This window comes from Silene latifolia, chromosome 9 (assembly GCF_048544455.1).
Source record: "Silene latifolia isolate original U9 population chromosome 9, ASM4854445v1, whole genome shotgun sequence".
NCBI classification, from domain to species: Eukaryota; Viridiplantae; Streptophyta; class Magnoliopsida; order Caryophyllales; family Caryophyllaceae; genus Silene; species Silene latifolia.
The window spans coordinates 47,273,437-47,293,067 of record NC_133534.1 but is presented as its reverse complement, the minus strand read 5'-3'; the positions used below and the strand labels follow the sequence as shown (position 1 = coordinate 47,293,067).

The 19,631-nt window shown below is 36.2% G+C and overlaps 1 long non-coding RNA gene and 1 pseudogene across 1 annotated transcript; one reads left to right on the top strand and one right to left on the bottom strand.

Annotated features, from left to right (window-relative positions):
- Positions 1-9,488: 9,488 nt before the first annotated feature.
- Positions 9,489-18,491, bottom strand: LOC141600995 (putative DNA-directed RNA polymerase; annotated as a pseudogene).
- Positions 10,916-12,302, top strand: LOC141602656 (uncharacterized). Its single transcript, XR_012524584.1, has 2 exons — positions 10,916-11,035; positions 12,038-12,302. It is a non-coding gene; the product is annotated as an uncharacterized LOC141602656 (long non-coding RNA).
- Positions 18,492-19,631: the final 1,140 nt, after the last annotated feature.

The window sequence follows — 19,631 nt, the reverse complement described above, 5'->3', positions numbered from 1 at the left end:
TGGTTTAACAGTTATATAGTTGTTAGACCTCATGTGGATTGGGATGATTTTATTGTGGATTTGTGTGCAAGATTTAAGGAAGAAATTGTTGGCAATGTTGTTGAAGAGTTTAATAAATTGCATCAAACTGGTTCCATTGATGATTATTTGGATGCATTCGAGAATTTGAAAGGTTTGATGTTGTAGAGAAACCCCTTGTTACCCGAACAATACTTTCTTGACGAGTTTGTGGGTGGTCCGAAGCTTCTTTGAAACCCTTTGTGCGAGCCTTCAAACCAAGAACTTTAGCGTTTGTAGTTGAATATGCTAGGCTGCAGGAGGAGACCTTGTCTGCTTCAAAGTTTACCCCTAAAACTTTTTCACAGACTGCAACGTCTGTCTCAAAGTCCATACCCTTCCAAAACTCTTTCGCGAGCAAATCTTCTTCTAAAGGGTTACTGCCTACCCCCAACAACCCATAATTCACAAAAAACAACCCGCTCGGCCTCAAAGACCCACACGATTTATTAGTGCGGCGAGAGAGGGCGGAAAAACAGAAGAGATGAGAATGTTATTTCTGTAGTGAGCCTTTTGACAGGAACCACAACTACAAATTTAAAGGAACACAATTGTTTGCTGTGGAAATTGTGGGAGAGGACTGTGACGACCAATTAGAGGTAGGACTGGAAGAGGAATCTGAGGAGATTGATGTGGGATATGAAATGGTTGGATCTGATCCCTGCATTTCAATGCATGCACTGTCTGGAAGCCCTGGGTTTCAGACTATGAGGGTCACGGGTTATGTAGGAAAAAAAGCCATACATATTCTAATTGACTCAGGGAGTACACATAACTTCTTGGATCAAGGAATGGCAATGAAGTTGGGATGTAGGTTGGATACTATTGAACCACAGTCTGTGACAGTGGCTGATGGGAGCCAATTTCCATGTCAACTTATGAGTAAAAAATTTTCTTGGCAACTGCAAAATACCCAATTTGAGACGGATGTGCTAATTATACCATTAGGTGGTTGTGATATGGTATTAGGGGTACAATGGCTCAGTACCCTGGGCACAGTTAGCTGGAATATCAAAAAATTGAGAATGGATTTCACCTTTAATAAAAGGAGACATGTACTGAGAGGGTTAGCTCCTCAGAAGGTTAGAGTAGTGGCAGACACTCCATCTGGAAAGTTGATGGATAATGCTGCTCACTTGTGTTTCTTACAAGTAAGCAACAATGGGGGAGAAGAGCCTCAGATTCTATGTTGCAATCAGGAAATGACAACAGGGACTGAACAGCGTGTGGCACTCAAGAATTTGTTGCAAAAATATCAAGATATATTTGCAGAACCTACTAACTTACCACCAAGTAGAGGGATATATGATCACAGAATTCCTCTATTGACTAATGCACAACCAGTCAATATTAGGCCATATAGGTATCCCCTTAAGCAAAGGGATATCATTGAAAAATTGGTGCAAGAAATGCTAGACCAGGGTATCATACAATCCAGCTGCAGTCCATTTGCTTCTCCAGTAGTATTGGTGGGAAAGAAGGATGGGTCTTGGCGCTTGTGTGTTGACTACAGGAAATTAAACAAGAGGACTGTTAAGGATAAATTCCCAATCCCAGTTGTGGATGAGTTGATTGATGAATTGGCAGGCTCTATGGTCTTTTCAAAGTTAGATCTTAGAGCCGGTTATCACCAACTAAGGGTGCATGAGAGTGATGTGTTTAAAACTGCATTTAAAACCCACGTTGGCCACTATGAATTCTTGGTTATGCCCTTTGGGTTGACAAATGCCCCCGCTTCTTTTCAAAATTGGATGAATAATGTGTTCAAACCCTTGTTGAGGAAATGTGTTCTTGTCTTCTTTGACGATATACTGGTGTATAGTAAGTCCTTGCAAGACCACTTGCATCATCTAGCTGCTGTGTTTGAACTAATGAGAGGAAACAATTTATTTGCCAAAGGAAGTAAGTGTTCCTTTGCTATTGATAAGGTGGAATATCTTGGGCATTTCATTTCTGGAAAAGGGGTGGAAACTGATGGAAATAAGGTGTTGGCAGTGGCAAACTGGCCTGCACCCAAGAATGTCAAGGAGTTGAGGAGCTTCTTGGGTTTGGCAGGGTATTACAGCAAATTTGTGAGAAATTATGCAGTAATCAGCCAACCCCTTACTCAGTTGTTGAAGAAAAGGGAATTTGCTTGGAATAGTGCAGCTACCATGGCATTTCAGAAACTTAAGGATGCCCTTAGTAGTGCTCTTGTGTTAGCATTACTCGATTTTGATAAACCATTCATTGTGGAAACTGATGCATCAAACAGTGGTATTGGGGCTGTGTTGATGCAAGGGGGACATCCTTTGGCTTTCATTAGCAAAACCTTGAGTCCTAAATGGCAAACATTATCTGTCTACGAAAAGGAGTTATTGGCCATAGTTTTTGCTATTAAAAAATGGGAGCAATATCTCATGGGTCAAAAGTTTATCATAATGACAGATAAAAAAAGTTTAAAGTGGTTATTGCAACAAAAGATTTCTACACCATTTCAGCAATTATGGTTATCCAAACTCATGGGATTTAACTATGAAATACACTATAGATCTAGAAAAGAGAATGTAGCTGCTGATGCTCTGTCTAGGCTACCAGGCAGCGAGCTGCTTTGTCTAGCTTTGTCAGGAGCCCAATCAGATTTATCTGAAAGGATTCAACACAGTTATGCACTTGATGGTTTTCTGAGCAATATGATACATCAACTGCAAAATGAACTTGCCACAGTTGCCAATTATAAGTTGGTTAATGGTTTACTAAGGAAAAAAGGAAGAATTGTGGTTGGACCTGATGCTGACTTGAGGACTAAAATTTTAGATTGGTTGCACAGTTCATCTCAAAGTGGCCATTCAGGAAGGGATGCTACCACTAGGAGAGTCAAAGCATTGTTCATTTGGAAAGGGATCACCAGAGATATAAGTCACTATGTCAGGCACTGTGTTACATGCCAGACAAATAAATATGATCATTCTGCTTATCTAGGGTTATTGCAACCATTGCCCATCCCTACTGAAGTGTGGTTAGACATTTCCATGGATTTTATCACATGCTTACCTAAATCTCAGGGAAAGGAAGTCATCTTTGTTGTGGTTGATAGGATGAGCAAATATGCACACTTTATGGCTTTATCCCATCCTTTCTCAGTTGTGGATGTGGCTCAGTCTTATTTGGACAATGTGTTCAGATTACATGGTTGGCCAAGAAGCATAGTAAGTGATAGGGATGCAATCTTTACTAGCCAGTTCTGGAAAGCTTTATTTCAGCTGCAAGGGTCTGAATTGCTGTTATCATCTGCTTACCACCCTCAAACAGACGGTCAAACAGAGGTAGTCAACAGGTTTATAGAGTCATATTTGAGGTGTATGTGTGGAGAAAAACCAAAGGAATGGGTACTTTGGCTCCCTTTGGCTGAGTGGTGGTATAATACCACTTACCATTCTGCAATTCAGTTAACCCCTTATGAGGCAGTATATAACCAACCCCCTCCCATTCATCTTCCTTACTTACCAGGAGAGTCTCCAGTGGAGTCTGTGGACAGGACTATGCAACGAAGAGAAGCTATGTTAGCTTTGCTCAGACAACAATTGACTAAAGCACAACACAGAATGAAAACTCAGGCTGATAAAGGAAGAACAGAAAGAGTGTTTAAGGTTGGAGATTGGGTGTGGCTGAAGTTGCAATCCTACAAGGAAGGGTCAGTCCAACAAAGGATGAGTGAGAAGATATCACCCAAGTACTATGGACCTTTTCAGGTGGAAGACACTGTGGGCAAGGTTGCGTATAAATTAACTCTTCCTGACACTGCTAAAATTCATAAAGTATTCCATGTGTCTCAGTTGAAAGCATTCAGAGGAAATCTTCCTGCTGCACCTCATATTCCAAACTGGATGCAAGGGCTTTCTAGTGATGATACTATTCAACCAGCAGCTGTGTTGGAAAGAAGGATTGTAAAGAGGCAAAACAAAGCTACAGTGCAGTACTTGGTACATTGGGAAGGGTTTCCAATACACGATGCCATCTGGGAATTTGCTGAAGTAATTGAGCAACAGTATCCTGAGTTTATCCAGAAGATAGCCGAGACTTGAGGACAAGTCTCTTCTGAAGGAGGAAGATATGATACAGAATAACTAAATAACAGACTTGAATAACAGACTTTGGGTTTGGCGCCAAAAGTTGTTATGAAAGTTGTTGGAAGTGAGCTGGCAGTTAGTTAGGAATTAGCTGTCAAATTGTGATATATAAGCAATACTCAGCAATTGTAATTGATTCATTCATCATTTTATACACAAACTCAATACAAACTTAATTTTTCAACTATTTCTATCTCTCTCTATAATTCTTCTATGACTGTTGAGTGTGTATAGAACCTCAAAACTCCTAATTCTTCCATCAATTCAAGGTAGTTTCCTGCATTCTATATCAGAATGTAAGCCACTAAAGATTATTTAGTATCCCTTTTACAGTTGTATAAACAAGTTGAATGATTTTACGTTGAAAACCCGACAAAAGGAAGTGACAAAAGAAATCAATCTTCGTACAGGTCAAGGCATGATTGAATATGGAAACCTAATTCGATGACATTAGATATTCGCTTGGCTACCACGGAAGGTTTCATTAGTACTTAAAAATATTTTAATGCTGAAATTTCAGAATTATATGAACTAGTTTTTGAACCCGTGCATTGTACGGGTGGCAATGTAAAGTGTTAATAGAAGTAGATGTTAAATATATAGTTTTTGGAGTGAAGGTATAAGGTTGAGAAAAAGGATTACGCATCTGAGGTAGTACCTCAGACCTTATAGTTTTTGAGTATATACACATTTTTTTTGAGTATATTACCATTTATAAATATAGTTTTTGAGCAATATTATATTTTTTTAGTGTAATGTTTTAGTAAATGTGCTCAAAAACTTTATATTAAAGCAAAACTCAAAAACTTTAAAATAAAACTCATAAAATAAACAATAAGAGGTACTACCTCAGATGTATAGTCTATGAACTGTATAAGGTTAATTCATTAGTACACTTGTAAACTTTAGATGAAACTTTGAAAAGTTATTTTATTTATGCATATATTTGTAAAGTTTTGTTGATTACGCAATATACGTTTTATTTTTACTCATTGTAATTGTACGCTAGGTTGGGAGTCGGCTAGGTTGGGAGTCGGCTTACCTCACTTAGACTAGTTGTCAACTTGAGTTGAGCCTGGGAGGGAGAACTTGAGAAGGGTGCCTTTAATTTTCGGTTTGAAATCGACTCTTGAGAAAGGGAGTGGGATGACCGGGAAGATAACGTGGGCTTATTAACCTTAACTTAGGATAGGGGAGTCCGGCTTACGAACCCGGGAGGAAGGTAGGTCGGGGTTGCTTGTAACACCCCGATTTATAAAGGAGCCTCTAGCAAGACATTCCCTAATAAACCGGACTGTTACCATCTCGGTTTCCCGAGGTAGTGAATAACAAATTAAACTCCAAGGCAAATTACATAATTTCTTTAACTTAACTTTTTACAAAACCTCATTTACATCAAATTACAAGAACTAACATAAATAAAAGTGAAAGTCTTCTAAATGATGATCTAGCTACTAAGTCTTCTGATCCAGTGTCTCACGCCCATCAAGCTCCCATCCTATCTCATAAACCCACAAGTCTGCTCCCCAATATTTGGATCGTCACAGGTGTTCACGAATACACGGGGTCAACCACGAGGTTGAGTAGGGAATACAATGAAACAACAAAATATGATATGCATGCTCCTCCGTCACCTCCACCTCCATCTCAACTCATATCTCATAACCCGAACGCCCACCATACCGATCCCCGTAGACTATATATCGACCGTAGCCGATCCGCCACTTTCACTGAGGACACCAGGGCAAGTCTGCCGAGAACCCGCCCGGGCCTTATCACAACATCATCATCACCCCACCACATCACCACAACATCCTCCATCTCCAATGCATATGAAATGCTCAACAGAAATCAATGCAACACAATATGTATATCAATGAATGAAATCATGCCGGCTACCAAAAATGTTGTGATAACATACTCAATACGATCGATTCGATCAACCACATTCCAAAGATATAAATCATAACATAAATCAACAACCACGAAACAAGTCAACGTTCACAGTTTGGTCATATGAAACACAACAAGTCAACACAACTTAACAACAACGCTGATAAGTCAAGTGTATTTCCCTACCTTTTCGCAATCCAAGCTCACACAAGCAATCAATTATGAACCTTCACATATCCATCACCTACATAATATAATTATATATAATTACCACCTACTCAATCAAATAATCATGCACATAACCTAGACTCATCATGACTTAATAGGAATATCAACTTAAAGAACAAACACGATTTTTCCTGATTTTCCAGCACATGACAGACTCGGAATAAAATACATAACTAATTCCAGAAAAATCAAATTGATACAAGGCCAATTGAATTGCAACCCCATGAGTCTTAGATACAAATTATATCTAACGTGTTTTTCCCAAATTCCATACTTATCAAGGGTTTCCAGACTGATTTCTAAAAACTGACAGAAACCGTCGCATAAAAAGTATTGATTCATAAAACGAGTTTAAAACATTATTTTTCAGAAATTCCAAATCCTATTATCATCTAGACTATACAAAGATTATGTATGAAGAAGCCTCATAACTGAATCGACATAAAAATTAAGGTTTCAAATCATTTTCCACAACCAAATCAGATTCGCGGACTTTTCAGCCACATGTTCATAAATAAATCACCCAGGGCAAACCACAAAGAATTTGACTATGAGATTTTATATGCATAAACTAGACATCAAATAAACAGGACTCTCTTTTCAAACTTTTCGAAAAAGACGACTTTAAAACAGTATAAACAATGGAATGAAATCGACTTACAAACAGGGAATCGAATTAGGTTGGAATCGATGAGCAATCTTCAATCAAATGAAAGGATCGTGTGTGTGTGTGTTGGTGTGCGTCGAAAAGAGGGAGGCGGGTGAGATGAGGGTTGTGTAGTGTTAGGGTAAAAATTAGGTTAAGAATTAGATTAAAACATGATGTTGGGTGTTGGGTTAAACATGTTATTGGGTAAACTCCAATGGGTCGAGGGTAAATGGGTTAGCTCACATCTCGAATTCCATGTAAACCCGTCTCAATTAACTTACGAAACAACTCGATCTTACGATACAACGCGAGTCAAGTAAAATAACTTAACGTAATTATCGACTAAACAATTACTCGACTTAAATAGTAATATAAAATACGGAGTATTACATTGCTAGTGTCCAAACACGAACCCGGGAGGGAGGTGTCTGGCGAATTAGAGGCGTTTCCCCTTAAGACATTTCCTTGACGACTAATTGACGAATTTATGATAGTAATTGAACATGTTGGTGGAGAAAATCGGATCCTAGGCCTTTATCTATTGTTTAGACTATTACTATTTCTATTATTTACTCTCTTACTTTAGTTGTCTTAATTACTTATTAATTTAGTTGTTTAGTTTAATATCAACCAACTTCTTGATTCGCGTAGCTAACTTATAATTTGAGACCAAACTAGTACTCAATCCTTGATCTCCTTGTGGTTCGACCTCGACTACCCTTACTAGTTGAGAATTTGTTTGATTGGGTACGACGACCTCTACCCGTTATCAAAATGGATACTTTTTAATCCCGACTCAAAGAATGGACCAATGAGTTTCCGAACGCGGAGAAGCATGACAGGATCAATCATCAGTTTTAAACAAGTGAAAGTGGTAAGACCGTTTCTTGATGCTTGTTTTGAATATTAGAACCCGGATTATCATGTTTTCGTCTTTCCAGGAGGTGAAATTTGTCCTTTTCCCGATGAATTTGCAGCAATTGGAGGGTGGGATATAGAGAGTCTTCCGGTTACCATCTAGTTCCCAAGGATATAAGAATAAATTTAGGGACCTTCTAGGATTGACCAAAGCTGAAGTAGATCGTCTTGTAACTTCCAAAGGTGTACGAATTTTCGACTTTGTTGACCGTTTTATAGATAGGGAGGACCCTTCTATTTCTTATGATGCGAGGCGCAGAGCCTTCACATTTTGCCTTCTTCATTGTTTTGTCTTAAAGGGCCATGTTGACGCGGAAATGAGAGGTGACCCGCGATTCTTGGGTATTATCGAGCAAATGGAACTGCGCAAGAGCCCACCTTGCTTGGTATTAGGAGAGACTATCTTAGGATTGGATAACCGAAAGATAAATCGCGAGCTCCCGTATCTTGGAAATCCTTTAATCTTACAGGTAAAATTCTCCCGTCTTCTTTTTCGTTTATTTGTTTTTTTTTTGTTTTTTTTTGTTTTTTTTTTCCGTTGGGAGACGGGGACATTAATATCTGTCTCCTTTTGCAGATTTGGTTGATGGAAAGGCTACAATTGATCGAGCCCCAGTTGACGTGCCTGGATTTCGATCACGATCGATCGTGATGAGGACAAGGCTGTACATGGTTGATTTTACTCGAGTTTGCAACTATTGCGAGAATAAACTAAACAACGAAGGAGGTCCGCTGATTAGATGGATTGTCCCTTGGTGGCACCTCAGGGCATTGACAGAAGTATCATCTCTTGATATTTCTCGATCTGTTCGCATCCCAGGCCTGGAGTTCATGGTCCATATTTTCCTGGAGAGGCTAATGAGGCAAGTTGGCATGAGACAGAAAATCCCTAAGCTTGATACTATTCCGTAGGTTGCTTTGGCACATACTTCGGAAATTTGTCGTGAATGGGCTTTGCGCTGGACCCAAAGGAACATGTAGTTAATGTCTGTCCCAGTTGGTTCGTTGTGGGTGTTAGATTCTTATTTACAGTGGGTCAAGGCTAGCACCTTGAAAGAGCGTGAGAAGTTGAGAAAGCATGAGCCGATTGACTACAAGATCCGCGAAGTGGCGAAAGAGAACATAAATACTTGACCGAAGAAGAAGAAGAAGCTGGATTCCGAGTCGTCCGCCCGAAGAAGAAGCCAAATAATGCTCCTGTTGAGAAGATGATATGATTGTAGACCGAAACGGAAAGACTAGGCCTCGAGAAAGACCACAGCTGATTAGATCAGTTACTTCAAGAGCATAATAATCTGTTGAGTCGGGGAATTTCTCTTTCTACTTCAATAGGTGGAGGCTCGGCTCAAGCTTCGGAAGAGAAGTTCACTACTAAAGAAGTGCAAATTAGGCTCACCTGATGTTGTCCTTTTTGATACACCTTCCGGGGCGGTTTTCTCTATCTATTGATAGTTTTATCTCCCCCTTGTTGTCGTAACCGAATCAGGCTCATCCTAACCCACCCACATACCCACTCTTCTTTCCCCCTATTGCTAGGGGCCTCGTTGTCACCTTTAGTAAGTGCTTCAATTACAATTAAAGTAAATTAAATTTAATCTAAGAAATTTTAAATTAAAAAAGAAGATTTAATATATTTAATGATGAACCGAATATTGACCATTAATCTTCATTCTCATATAAGCCCACGATTGCTTATGATTGTCTAAAGTAGAATCATATACACCTACCCGTTTACAATATGCATCATATTGATTTAAGAGATTAAGAATTATCTTTTCCCAGCCCTTTTTGTTCTTCATCTCAGATATAGGTATATACGCCCTCAATATTCTTTCAAGAAAGTTTCTTTTAATTCTATTTTTATCATACTTATGCATATAACGTATATGATCTTTTATACCAAATTCTAATGATAATTCTAATGTTGGTTTAATTAGATTTATATATATACATAAAGCGGTTTATGATCGTCATTGGGGCCTCCATTTCCTTAAAAACGTTGCAATAAATCTCAGGTAAGATAGAAGAATTTATAGTATTAGATATAAAGTTATCGTGTACTGTATACAGAGGTATTTTTAGCATACCGGCTTTTTCAGCTACAGACATGGCTATTTGTGCATCTCTTTGATGAATAAAGTTAACGAATGTGGCGGCGCGAGTTTTCCTCTTATCCCTCACATAAGAAGAAACTGAGAGATTGACAGTACGATTCTTCCTATTAATTTTATCGAAGACTCTAACTGAGCATGATTCAACCTTTTTATAATCTTGATGAGAGTCATAAAATTTAGTGTTAAATAAGACAGGTCGCTCTAGGGAGGCGCATACCCTGCCTACCAAGCCTATTAGCTCTATAAATGAATACATTTCACTATATGTATCATGCCAAAAAGTGTAGCATAGTTTTGCTAATTTTAGACATTCAGGACACAATAGATCCTTACCGAGAAGGATGGTAAGATCCTTACCAGTGCTATTCATAGTTTTACCATAAATAATAGGCATAAATATATTCTTTACTATATTTCTTGTAAAAAGACGATCTAGAGTCTTACAAAAGAGTTTGTCATCACATTTATAATGTCTGTATCTTAGACACTCTTTTCTAAAGTGATCATAGATGTCTTCAATAGTCTCATTCTGATTTTGGATAAGATTTGTTCTTATAGCCATAGTTTCATCAAGTAGGAAATAAGCCATTATTTGGTAAGCGATAGCGCTAGCATCCTGGGTTACAGGAACTTCTTTCAATAAATTTTTATATGTATTTTTTATTGAATTTCCCATTATATGGGATTCAAGTATAATATATATATATATATATATATATATATATATATATATATATATATATATATATATATATATATATATATATATAGGGTCAGGATCCGGTGAGAACCAATAAGATAATGAGAACTGTGAGAACCTCTCACAACCTTTAGATGTCAGACAAATAAAGGGTTGAGATCTTACCCCAATTTTGTCCAAATTTGGTTAGACAAATGAAGGCCTGTGTCATTTAACCAAATTGATTTATCTATCTAATATCTTTCTCTCTTTTCAATCACCAAACGACTTCCTCAAATTGAAGACAAGCTTTAGTATTTTACTGCTTCCTTCATCAATAGAGACCCAAATTTAACGCATCTTTCACCAATGATGCTAATTGAATGAGGTTTGTTTAATTCTCTATTTATTTACAATAAATTCGACTTTATTTTGCTTGGAATTTAATTTGTTAATTTGTCAATGAATTAGGTTGACGAATCGTTGATTCGAGTTACGTATAATTGAGATACATAATAGAAATTGTTGACTTTTGTTGTGAAATTAGGGTTTATGTTCATGAAATTGGTAAATTAGGGTTAGGGAAAATTGAGAAATTACCTCCATTTGTTGATATCATGAAATTGGGAACTCAATTTCATGATTTAGGCAGCTTGGATCGATTTGTCGTGTTGATTACGAGAACTTAGTACTCCATTTCCCTTTGTCTTATTATATCGAATGAGAAATAATTTTGGGGTTCAGATTTGTGTTGTAGTTGGCTAGATGTTGGTTTTAGGTAGAAGCTACATGAATTAGAAAGTCACTGATCAATTATGTTTCGGAAATAATTTTGTATACATATGAAGTATAACAACCAATCTGCTTAGCATTGGTATACATATGAAATATAACAATCAATCTTTCAAAGTGTAGAAGCATTGGGGTACCTTTAATTTTTGTTCCATATGAAATTCAGGAAACTAATACATGAATTAGAATGTCACTAACAATTATGTTTTGGAAATAATTTTGTTGTGTGAGTTTTGAGGTATATCAAGATTAATTCAACGGTTTTGAGCACTAGGCGCATCACCCCAAGGTTTACATGTGATTGATGAATTTGGTTCCAAACAATAAGGCTTCAACATTATTGTAAGGGATGGTTCCCAAAGAAATGTACTTAGCAAACTTGTGAAACCTTTCTTATGAATGTTCTTGTCATTGGCAATCTCTAGATAGCATTACTACATAATCTGCAGCGGAAGTCCAAAGTAGTCAGTTATTGTGTATGTGCCTTATTAAATTTAAATGAAACACGAGTTACAAGATTTCTTATTTTACTTTGTTTATTAATTTATTTCTTACTGCGGCAAGTAAAATTTTAATATAACCTAGTTATTCCTTGCAGCTTCCCACCACTTTGTGATACGAAGCACTTTTTCAATGACATTACGGTCATCAAAGTTCAGATAAAGTGATGTTCTTGCTGGAAGTTTGAAACATTTGAGCACGGAAGAGAGAGCTTTTAATCATTATGTTATGTGCTAAGCTATATGCTGGAATTCATTTTAGTTTTATTTGTAATGGTTATCACTGCCAATTTTATTTTTGGTTTTTAAGATTTACCTAGAAACTATTTTGAGAAGTAAACAATGTAATGTTAACATTTAAACTTTCTCAATTTAGTCATCTTTTACATTTAATATTTAAAAAACGCATCTACCGCTAATGTAAATGAACCTACGTCCCGTAAGAAATGTACCCAATACCAAATATTCATTAGGTAATACAGAATATTTACATAAGTAGCTGATGCTAATTGTGTTTAGTTCTTGAATTGTGTTTAGTTGTTGATGTATAATGACTAGTGATATTCTTTTTAGATCATACAAACGTATACGAAATGCAAAAGAAACATACGTAGATTATAATGATTAGTGATGTTATTCCAAGATCATACAAACGTATTACAAAATGTATCTACTCCCTATATAAATGAATTTAAGTCTTTTAAGAAACGTACATAGGTTATAATAAGTCTCCCTTGTGACGGATATATCTGTCACAAGCTTGTGACGGGTCAATTATCACCCACTTGGCTAGAAAAGACAAAAATAAAGTGTCTAGGAAAATTCAAAATGCTTGTCTTTATCTACCCAAGTGAGTATTATTTGACCCGTCACAAGCTTATGACGGATATTGCCCGTCACAAATGAGAATTTGTGCCTATTTATATGAATTCGGGTCCCTTAATAAACGTACCTAGTACCAAATATTCCACTTGGACGAGAGTTTAGACAATATTAATCTACTACACATTTAAATGAACCTAGTAGAATAACCATAAAACTGAAATAACTGTAGTTTATCGAAAAACTATGCTAAGAAATGTTTACACATAACCACAAATTAACCATCCTTGGGTTACAAAATGTACATTCCACTTCTTCATCCTGAGTTATATATAAAAAAATACCAACACTGTTTTAGCATGTTAAACCATTACTTCTAAATTGATAAATGTTAACAAAAGTTTGGTGACATTGTTGTCTTAAAATATAAAGGCTTCGGCGTAGTCTAAACAGGAATCATCGTCTCTTTTTCTCATTCTAATGACAACATCTTTCCTAGTTGTAGAGCTCTTTGACTCCCTTGTACTTGCACCATATTTCCCACCTCTTGCATTTAGTTTCTTCATATCTGTTCATATATAATGGCACATTTTATTACAACCAGAAAAACTAACTTTCAAGGGGATGAGTAAAACTAGAACTAACTGATGCACCTAAAGAACGTTTTAATGCACATACAACTTCTTATCATGCACCTAAAGACAAAAAGACACCTTAAAGGGGCCAGAGTTATCCATTTCGAGGAGATGGGTGAGACTAGAACTAACTAATGCACCTAATGAACTTTTTAAAGCACCTATAACTTCTTATCATGCAACTAAAGACAAAAAGACACCTTAAAGGGACCAGAGTTAACCCTTTCGAGCGGATGGGTGAAACTAAAACTAAATGATGCACCTAAAAAACTTTTTAATGCACATACAACTTATTATCATGCACCTAAAGACAAAAAGACACCTTAAAGGGACCAGAGTTAACCCTTTCGAGGGGATTGGTGAAACTAGAACTAACTGGTGCACCTAAAGAACTTTTTAATGCACATACAACTTCTTATTATACACCTAAAGACAAAAAGACACCCAAAAGAGGGTAGAGTGAACCCTTTTCAGGAAATGAGTTTAAACTAGGAGGAATAATGTCCTTAAATAAGACGGGAGAGGGTTAATGGTTGGATTAAGCGGTCCCGCTACACGGACATACCTAATCCATATCTAAACCCTTTCCCTTATGATGGGAACGAGTTTAAATTAGGGTGAGTATTTTTCCTAAGTAAGACGAGAAAGGGTTTAAGGTAGGATAGCCAACCGACGGCCTATCCTAAAGTAGCTATTCAAACGACAGCTGAATTAATAAACACTCTAAAGGGGTTAGAGTGAACCCTTTTGAGGGGATGGTGAAACTAGAACTAAATGATGCACATAAAGAACTTTTTAATGCACATACAACTTCTTATTATGCACCTAAAGACAAAAAGACACCTTAAAGGAGCCAGAGTTAACCCTTTCGAGGGTATACGTGAAACTAGAAAATACTGATGTACCTAAAGAACTTTTTAATGCACATACAACATCTTATCATGCACCTAAAGACAAAACGACACCTAAAGAGGCAGAGTGAATTCTTTTGAAGAGGCGGGTTTAAATTAGGGAGAATAGTGTCCTTAGGTAGGACGGGAAATGGTTAAAGTTTCGATTAGGCAACCCCGCTATGCGGCCCACCTAATCCAACCCTAAAAGCCTTTCCCATACGATGGGAACGAGTTTAAATTAAGCGGAATAATGTCCTTAAGTAAGCCAACTTAGATGATTATACTGTTCTCTTTCGATGTGTCAGAGTAGCAAATATACATGCAACCTCCTAGCAAAGAAGTGCTATTGTTATGTCACCATAATCGAATATGTTAATGAGAGTAGAACAACAATGTCATTTCAACCACTTGTGAGACATGTCAACCATTGCAGAAGAGTGGCAGTTATATGATAGTGATTAAGTAGTAAGTTCATAATGAAAAGATAGAAATATTCTAATTTTCAGAATGTAAAGTATTAGATTTATGTTAGACATTTATGGTGATTATGTGAAGAACTAAACCAAGTAGTGTAAGAATTACAATAACCGAAAGCAATTGTCTTCATCTAATGCTACTAATTGATACTTTATATTACATTGCTACCTAACTATATCTCTAAATTAGCTTATTAAGAACATAAACACAAGTAAAGCCCTCTTCATCACCAAAGTACACATAATTTTAATTACCTCCCAAGGTGATCCACTTTAAGATTATACATGCCCTTCCAATTTGAACTTTTTAATAATATTAATCAAAAGAATTATACAAGAAAAGTTAAAAATGAACAAGTATAGAAATGGATGTTAATCCAAATGCCTAACCTAAAGAAAGTAAGCTTCATTTAAGTGCTTAACATAATTTCATGGTCGTGTGACAGGGGAGGTTATCACATACGCACAAATGCGTAATTACTGCATCGGTATGAAGGTTATCACATATGCACAATTATAATATGTGTATCACAACATGACATTTCATCCTTACGAAGGTTGCATCACTAGCTTTAACTATTTGGTTGGTAAAATGCAACAAATCCTTCTATGGGTGACAAATTTAGGTGACAAATTTAGACAAGCACACTAAATTCCAATTTTTGTTTGGCTAGTGGTTCAATGATGAGCATTTTATAAGAATTACCACCAAAATTTATTGCAAATGTCTGCAAGTCTAGAACTACTGCGAATTTGCAGTATCACCTAATTGTTTTCTCAAATTTAGATAATGATTACAAAGTCAATATGGTCACCTCCCAACTAAGAAAAATGGACCCACTGTGAAGTTCATGATCAAGCTCCTAAAACGATATCATGTAAACAAAATTACCGAGCATTACTGGGTATTGTAAACCACACAGCCAATTATTCAACAAGAATTCAGTCATAATATGCAACACAAAAATAGGGTTAGAATTCTAAATAAATAAATTAAATTAAATCAACAATGAATACAAGAGATTATAGTGATATATCAATAACTAACTACATAACTTGAAGTAATTAATAGGTAACTAGCAAAAAATTGCAGGTAACTTGAATAGAACGACATTTGAAAGCAAAGAAGAACAAAAGAAATAAGAACAAATCAGGAATGTAACCTTAATCAACTAATTTAATCATAAAAATCTTAAAAATTAAGGAACAAGAAATAAATAGGGGAAATTGAGAAATTACCTAAATTGTAATCTGCTCGAAAATCAGAAAAATTGTAGATGAAATTAGCGAGAATGAAGAATAAAGCATGATTGAAGTTGGGTGTATAGAGTAATGGCGCTCGAAATCAAAGAGAACGAAGAAGGAAACATGAACAGGAATATGGAGTGTGATGAATAAGGAGAGAGAAAGTAAAATGAGTGGAGAGAGAGAGAGAGTAAAAACAAAAATTTAGAAAATTAGACGGTGAGACAAGTTGGAGCACTGCTCAAATAAGTTCAATCTCAACCCTTCATGTCTCTAAGATCTAAGGGTTATAAAAGGTTCTCACAGTTCTCATTATATTAGAGGTTCTCACAGGATTCCAAATCTATATATATATATATATATATATATATATATATATATTTGATATTTTGATATATACTGGAAAACCCGTTTAGCATGTCTTGAGTCTCTAAGAATTAGATTATAAATTTCTTTTTTTCTTAGATTCTAGATCTAAATCTTCATTTATTTTAGACATTTGATCTACTAAATTAGTACCCTATTCGTTATAAAAGATAGAGCTTCTTCTTTCTTTTTGAATTTCTTATAATGGAATGCTGTAGAAACCATATAATTTGGTATATCCATATGAAGATATTCCTCTTTTTCATCTTTTCATCTTTTTTCGGATTTTCAATAAGAATGAGACTTCGTGCAAAATCACGCTCGTGGAAAGTGAAAGATGCCACTTCGGTATACACGCCCTCTGAAGTCTAGAAAGGTTGGATAATAGATAGAATAACCCTCGTATGCCTTTGCTAACATAATTATTGTTTGTTCATATTGAGATCTCTGCATATTTGTCGACAAGATAGTAACCAACCCACTATAACCATATTTCTTATGCAAATCTTTATTCTCATCCCTATTATATACTTCTAGTAGTATGTCACATGCTACATTCAACTTAAGCTCGGATAGAAAGGCTGACATCAATAAACCATATTGTTCAAATAAATCTTTATTTTGAATAATCTTATTAAGGTGCTCACTATTAATTTTAAATGCCTGACGCTGTAACCCATTGATGGCACTACAAAGGTTTTGAGCCTTCTCTATATCTGTGAGATAATTTAAATTAATATTATTATTATCATAAGAAAGGATTTTTCCATCAAAATATATATGGAAATTACCATGATTTGGAGTACTTATCACCCGATGATTTGAAAATATTTGACCAAAAGGATTGCTTAAATATCCCCCATATATATAAGATAGGTCCATAACCTTATCATTATTCTTATGAATGAAAGTCCAGTCCGATGGTTGATAGATCATTGGTAAGTTTAACTTTATTGGTAATAATGATGTATTAAAGGTGCATTCTGCGTAATTATACTTCTCTCTATAATAACTTTTACCTTTTTTAGAAGACTGCTTAATAAACTTTAATGGTATTGAATCTTCTTTATTTATTGTCATCATATCATCCATATATCGTTTAGTTATAACTATGAGTTTTCTATCAAGTAAAAATTCAACTAAACCCGTACCGAATGGGTATGATCTCAATTTCTTATTATAAGGATCTTTTTGGGGTTTTATAGTTACATTCAGACGTTTAGACTTCAAGATTTTAGCATGCTGTCTTACAGATGATTCTATCCGATCAACCAAACTTGCAACACTCACACTATTCTCTATATTAAAGAGGTAGCTTAGTGTGTGAACGAGTAGGCACTCTAACATGTGATCACTAAATTCTTTCAATATATCCAGGTCATTACTATCAAGTATGTTTTCATACTTCTTCTTTTCTCCCTCTGATAAAGATTGATGATTATCAATGATTTGCATCCTACCTAAATCATCCAATTTATATTTTCCATGAAGGAATTCCTTTGCGTTAGGCTTATTTGTTTTGGTAAGCATAGACATGATGTTAGGACATTCTTTATACATATTTTCTTCATTAAAAGTCATTGTTAAATCTTCTATTTTAATTTGAAGTTCTTTCAATTTAAGAGGATCCTTTTCACCCTTATTCTCTTCAAGTATTTTATATACTCTATTTGTATATTCTTTAACATATAATGCTTTAGGTACTTTTATAGTTCGACTATCTAGATCAACAATCTCTTTTTTTAAAGATCCTTTCTCTTTATATATTCTAAATTCTTCTTTTTCTAACAACTCAGGGGCTGTTTGGTAAGGGGTTTTAAAGAAAGGGTAAGGGAATCAAAGTTAATGATTCCCTTTGTTTATGTTTGTTTTACTAAAACAATCATTCCCTTTACCCCTTCCTTACTCCTAAATACCTCTAACTCCTTACCCCTCACCCCCCAAGGGAATGAATTTCTTTCCCCATTCAACTCACTTACCAGTTACCAACCCATCACCATCACTCACCAGTCACCACTACTAGATATGTTACCGCTGCCACGTCAACCTCCCAGCACCACCCAACTGGTCGTCGCCACCCCTTACACACACCGCCACCGCCACCACCAACGCCATGACAGTCTTTTCATCCCCACCCTAACACCCATCACCACCACCAACACCTGTCACCAATCACTGCCAACGTCGACTGCCGCCAACGACGGCAAGACCCAAGCCACCGTCACCGGTCATACACGACACCTGACACCTCCATTGAACAAATAAAACTTAATATTCCATGAAAAATGTATATGCGCAAATCAATCAAGTACTTGGTATCTTTTGAATAAATTACAATAACTTGCAGCATAATTGAGGGTAACATTATAAACAACCCAATAACTGATTTTGTTAAGGAAGCAGCCAGATATGCCGTTTTCAGTGGAGGGTAGCAGAGGTTTTTCTGGGACCAGGGGTGGTGTTAATAGTTGTATAATGGGGGTTGAGTCCGGGAGAGTGCGACGGTGGCTGGAGTATCGCCGGCGTCGAAACGGCAGTTGAGGGTGACGGGCAGAGGTCATCTTTGTTGTTTGCGGTGGTGGAGGTTGGTGGTATAATATAAAATGAGTTGTGATTCAGATTAATAGATTATTGTTATTCCTTTTGTTCAAACAACCAAACAACAATGTAAATTTTGGGTCATCCCATTCCTTTCCTCCTTTTTCCCGTTCTTGATTTCATTCCCTTACCCTTTGATGAACCAAACGCCCAGTGAAATATGATACCCAAAACTCATCAATTCTCTCAATTTGACTCTTGTATTCTTGACTCTCAGTCCCACTAAAGTGAGATACCCATGAGCAAATATATTTGAGGAGCTCTTCTCTATTATTCTGAGGATTCATCATTTTGTTGATTGTTTTTTTCTTTGTCGTTTTAGGACATATAAATCTTCCCGCTTACTATAGCGACGTAAGACCAGGTCAGAGGGCAGGTTCACGTCAATAACTATAGAACCATAAATGGCTAAGCTTAGGCGGACTAAATCCTAAAAAGATTTAGAAAGAAAATGCTGATTTAACATGTCAAAAAACGCCAAAGAATAAGAACATGCATATTAAGCATATTTATCATATGAAGGCAAAAGACCTTCGATCTTCTAATAAATTCAATTTAAATATGAAGGGAGGACACCGTCGATCATATAAGATACTTGAACCAAAGGTTCGACACTGTCGATATAGAAAGAAAGAATTTTCATACTATTACAATACT